General features: G+C 34.1%; 1 pseudogene; it reads right to left on the bottom strand.

Annotated features, from left to right (window-relative positions):
* Nucleotides 1-731: 731 nt before the first annotated feature.
* LOC108693787 lies at nt 732-2,741 on the bottom strand (annotated as a pseudogene).
* Nucleotides 2,742-6,027: the final 3,286 nt, after the last annotated feature.

Genomic DNA, 6,027 nt, shown 5'->3' with positions numbered 1-6,027 from the left:
AACGCGACAAGTTCATGAGGAGTTGCATAATCAATTGAGAGCACTTGGACAAAAATACGTAAACGTGCTTCTCGGTGACAGAGAAAAGGAAATCGATTACATTTATGGTGTATACCTTAGCGACAACGGCACGATGCTCGGCGACAAATATTTCGATATAAACACGAATGACTTTGTGATCGTAGATGGAGTAAAGTATAAAGGTACACATGGTTTGTACGAATTAATTTTCAAAAGAATCTCCAATGACACTATTTACACAGAGGATGATAAACTAGCGTAAAAAATAAAATTGTTGACAACGAATGCGCAGTCTGTAAGCAAATAATTCAATAGTGGGCAGCAAAGGATACAAATATAATAGCATCCTTGGTGTCAGGTAAAATACAAGTTGGAACGGGCATGCCATGCGTTAGGAGTCTAAACAACAAGTCAGAGTCGGAAAAGGAGTAATACCATGCATCACAACCTTAAATGACAATAAATTCGATTATGTTCATTGAGTCGATGTTAAGATCTCGAGTAGATTGTTTCCAAATGTTTGAGACCTCATATCATGTAGGTCACAATGTCCATGATAACGAAATATTGTCTACTATCAAGGAATTTCGTGAAGCTGGCTTTATTATAAATTGAAACGGGATATACAGTTATTTTAATTAACATCGAAATGCCGATGAACAACGTTTTCGTAAGAGCTTTGTAATATTTTACGCATTATACAGCAATAATTATAACATAACATGCTTGAGAAGAAAAGTCTCGGAAAGTGGCGACTGGTGGAAGAACTGCACGCTCCGGCGAGAAAAAAATTTCCAAGCAGACATGTCATAGTTTACGGATACGATGACCTGTGGCAAGCTGATGTGGTCGAGATGTGCCATTACACACGATTCAACAAAGATTATCATTACATTCTCACCATTATCGATGTGTTGAATAAGCATGCATAGGCCGTACCGCTGACAACCAAGAGTGGAAATGAAATGATAGCGATCGAAAAGAGAATTCGAGATGATGAAAGAGAGAAGATGAAAGATGTCCGAAAAATTTTCAAATCGATATGGAAAAAGAATTTTACAACACAAATGTGCAAAAACTCCTGAAAAAACATAACATAAATCATTATTCAACATATTCCATAACGAAGGTCATCTGTCGTTGAAGGGCTCAATCGTACGTTGAAAAATGATATGTTGAAACAATTTACGCACAATAAAAATTATAAATGAATCGACTTGTTACCGTATCTCGAGTTTAAGTACAATGCAAAAGTATCAAACTATCAGTATGCAGTTGTCCATTGATGTGATTTCTATAATTGCTGACAAACTCTTAAATACGATATAATAACTAGGCCGTTGCACTCCCGCGATTCAAAGTGGATAACTCGGTGAGCAAATTCAAGACGATCTTTGAGAAAGGTTACACGTCAAATTGGACCACGGAGGTGTTTAGAATCGTCAAAGTACAAAAAACTAATAATGACATATCTACTGAAAGATTATCGTGGAAAAGGAGAATTCCGGTCGCTGGAGGATTCTATATGACTTGCATTGCATTACTAATCCCGACGTATATCTAATTGAAAAGGCTACATAAAAAAGGAGATAAGATTTACGTGAAATCGCGGTTAACAATTTGCACAACTCTTGGATACACAAGGATAGTGTGTTATAAAAATAAAATTTATTACAAATTATATAATTATTTTTTCTCTATGTAAATATAAACGCATTATACATGTTACACATTATATGTCACACATATTACAGATGCATACGTACATATATATATATATATATATATACATACATACATGTGTATATACATACGTACCAACGTACATACATATCATATATACTATACATAATATACATATTATACGTACTATATATAATATACATAGTAAACATATTGTACATCACATACATGTGTTTTTATTAACAATAATAAAAAAATACATAAATACGAAAAGAAATGAATTTTTTATAATAATATTTTATAATGTTCCCATGACAGCGTGTCAGTAGACTCTGGAGCAATGTACCGCTTATCGTCGTACTCAGCGCGATTTTCGTTTCGGATATGGTGTATACTTGTGCAATTTCGATCTTATGCACGATTATCTGCTCATCATTTCAATTGCGTCATTCAAACACCGCGTATAATCATTGAATTATCGATCTCGCTACAACATTGCTTTTGATGACACGTCCTTTGCTTTGTTGATATTTTTTTTGCCATCGACGCGCAAGGCGTATATTTTCGCTCTAAGCCCGACGAATTCAATCATGATCGCTCCGTTGTTTTCATCTTTCATTAAAGGAGAACTTTTTTATATACGGATGAGCGGAATGTCATAAGCATTGTCAATGGCATAATTACTAATGAATCGATTGATATCGTGTTTCATAACAACGTATTGTCACACCTGATGTAATAAATTAGATTGCCTGTGTCAGTGTATATATCTTTATTCAATTTTCATGAAAGAGCGGTAATATGTACTCGTGGTGAAATTCATACACGTTTTACATATATCGAGGACATACCTACGTGCATCAATTTGTCGAACTTCATCTCGAGTTTCCACATTTCTATTGCGACTAGGTTCTCGGAAAAAACGCTTCTTCTGTGAAAATTTGGTTTCGCGATCATTGCCTCTACTCCCATCCCAACACGAATCGCACATTAACATAGTAACGCACATTCTCCATGCCGAAAACCGCGTTGTTCATTAATTTGAATAAATTTTTTCTTGAACTTATTATTTGCTAAAGTTCTAAAATTTATATTGAGTTGGATGTATTCGCGAAGCCATGGAGATTGCGCGAATTGCAGTATATGATGAATTTGTAATGCCGAGACCGTGACGAGTACATTGCTGCAGATTGTGATAATATATTAGGTGTAGTAAAAAGAAATCTATTATTTTTGCATGAAATTGAATGAAAAAATAATGGATTTCTTTTTACTACATCTAATATGATATAACCCTTTTTATCATACAATGTCGCGAGGAGCTTCTCCTCTCGCTTGCCGGATGATTTCTCTTGGACAAAACGGTAGATTGGAGTACGCATCATAAAGATGTTGCGGATACCCCAAATCCACCTCAAGAACGTAACGTCGATGAATCTATCGCGATAGTCGTAAAATTGTTTATGTCGTCGATCCAGCGAAAATCAGCGTATGGCAATAGTTGACACATTGCCCAATCGTACAAGTTGTTGAATCTATAAAACATATTTTTACATAAGTTCTCTTTTGTTTATTTTTGGTGCTATCGACATATTTTGTAAATGTATTTTTCTTTATGTATCTTAGTTATGGGAAGTAGTTCTGTCCTTCATACGTAACTATATCCTAATAATAAAATGTACATCGTATTCCGATGAATTATGAAAAACTACGAGAATGCAATATGAATCTTTGTAATTCAAGTTACAATTTGAATGCGCTGGGCCTCTGTATTGCCCGGTGGCAATGATCGCGTATCCGCATGTCATTCGACGCGAACGGTTTTTCGCATACATGCGGTGTGTGGTGCTGTTAAATTTTTGCCAATCATTTCACGTAAAAACTGGTATGGGTACATTGGCCGAAAGTATAGACTCCACTATTCATTAAATTTTTAAATTCCTCGGATCATGCGACGCAATCGTTATCACGACGATACATACATAATGAGTACGAGCAATGGACATAGTATGCTAAGCTAAATATCCGATTGCTGATACGTATAACAGTTTCCATGTTCATTTTCATCTTCTCTAGGGAGCATTCTAGCTTGACATAGACCGGTACACATTCCTTCCTGCAGTGGTTTGCTGAAACTCAATCACTTGTCCTCACTGGGCAACCGAATCGCGCAGTTGTTAAATTTTCCACAGTCTATTACGTGGATCTTTAATTTCGTGCTTGTATGAAAATAGTGCAGGCATCTGGAAAATAATACAAATTTTTATTATTTAATTATTATTTATTTATTTATTATTTTTATTTATTTAAAAAATAATGTTGCTGAATATATTTATAATTTTTTCTTTTTTAAATATATACAAACCTATCACAGAAATATATTCTATTCTTTATTGCTGTAATTTGCGATCTCATAAGGCGAGATAAATCCTTGATCTATGCAAAATATCCTGTATCGTTGCATGAATCCTGCACTAGAAGAGATTGACGTGTTTTCTCTCTTTCGGTCGGTGAGCCGTAATGGAAGAATTTCTTTTTGCTTCTCGATAATGTGAACATTGATGGAGATGTCCTCATTGATTGAAACTTTTAATTTGACTTAACGTCATTGAAAACTGGATGCCTGTGAGATTTGCAGAACAATGCGGATATGATGACTCGCTTCGTATTCTTTTTAGAGCGGCTACCACCGACCATGCGAAACATGCGTTGCCTTAAGATTGCATGATTATCGCTCTCTTCATTTTAATTTCTCGTGAGAGTTTGATATGGTATCGCGTGTAACGGATTGAACTTGTTCACGTTCACGGTCAAATTCAGAATACGCGACAGTACACTCGCTATCGTGCTCCTGAAATTCCTCCAGCGATGTCAGGATAGGCTCTATGACACGCAATTAGTACCACTCTTCTAAATGAGAGGAACAGAAGAGTTCATAATTTTGTATTAACATTTTTATTCACGCATTTATGACTCAAATTCGTCATTAAAATAGTGTATCATTCTGAATAACATCTTTTCCAGCACACTATTTTTCTTGTGTTTTCGAGGAATTGGCAAGGCTCAATGCTTTGATATGCAATAACACGATAATACTTTTCCGCGAATTTAAAATAGCAATTTCAATTATTCTAAAGTCCACTTTTTTTAAATTTAATGACGAAATTTATGAACAAATATTCGGTCTGCCTATAGGACCTCCTCTCTCTCCAATTCTAGCGGATGTATACATAGTAATACAAGATTTGGAATGCAACATATTTAAGACACTAATCACACATATTCCATTCTACTATCGCTATGTGAATGACATTATTATTGCAGCTCCAAATGATCATATTAATACAATCTTTCATGATAAGAATTAAATTCACTATTGAATACGGTGATAATAGAGGTACAAATTTTCTCGATGTAGAATGTTAATTGAGAATGGGAGAATTATTTTTGACAATTACAGGAAGCCTAAATTCTGGGAAATACTTTTAAACTTTTTTTCTAATCATCCTGTTGAACGTAAAAGAGAGTTGTAATTGAGCAATTAGATAGAATTTCTTTCTCATCCATTTCATGAGGATAATATTATTTCTCTAATCAATATTCTCCAAAAAATGGATACCCATCCGAATTTTGATTCACAACTATAAACAACAGAATCAAGGCATTGTTTCTCAAAAATAATTTCGAAAATATCAAGAAACATAAAGATATTGCCAACTCGGATTCCTCCAGGATTACTAAAAAGTATTTCACCATTCCTTACTTTAATAAAATTTCTGAAAAACTTAAATTTATTACAAAAAAATTCGACTTCAATATAGCTTACAAACTATTGAATTGTATGAATACTTTCACTAAAACAGGCAAAAATAAAATTAAAAAAGAAGATCATTCAAATGTCGTTTATAAAATAAACTGTTTTGATTGCAATTATTCTGTAGGACAAACAAAAAGGAAATTAAAGACGCGATTAAAAGAACACATAAACGATCTCGAAAAACCTGCAAATTCTTTGTCTGATATTTCTTGTCACAAAGGCTTAAATAAACAAAGTGACACAGAACGAATTTCTCGAAATCTTCCTATCAATCATTGAAAAAAGCCCCTCTACACATATAGAATTACTCTCTTCACTTTTATTTCTCCTTTCCTTTCACAATATATAAAGACTGTCGCTAGCTACGGTTTTTGTCAGCAATGATTCTTATCAATGCTTCCAATCTTTTAAGTTGTATTACTTACTCCGAGTTACAGTTTGTGTGTTAACCGAGTTTGCGAGGATTTGTGTCAAAAAATATGTAAGCGATTGTCAATATTTAGACT

This window comes from Atta colombica, unplaced genomic scaffold (assembly GCF_001594045.1).
Source record: "Atta colombica isolate Treedump-2 unplaced genomic scaffold, Acol1.0 scaffold99, whole genome shotgun sequence".
In the NCBI taxonomy this organism is placed as follows: Eukaryota; Metazoa; Arthropoda; class Insecta; order Hymenoptera; family Formicidae; genus Atta; species Atta colombica.
The sequence above is the reverse complement of the archived record's forward strand: the minus strand, read 5'-3'. Positions and strand labels throughout refer to the sequence as shown.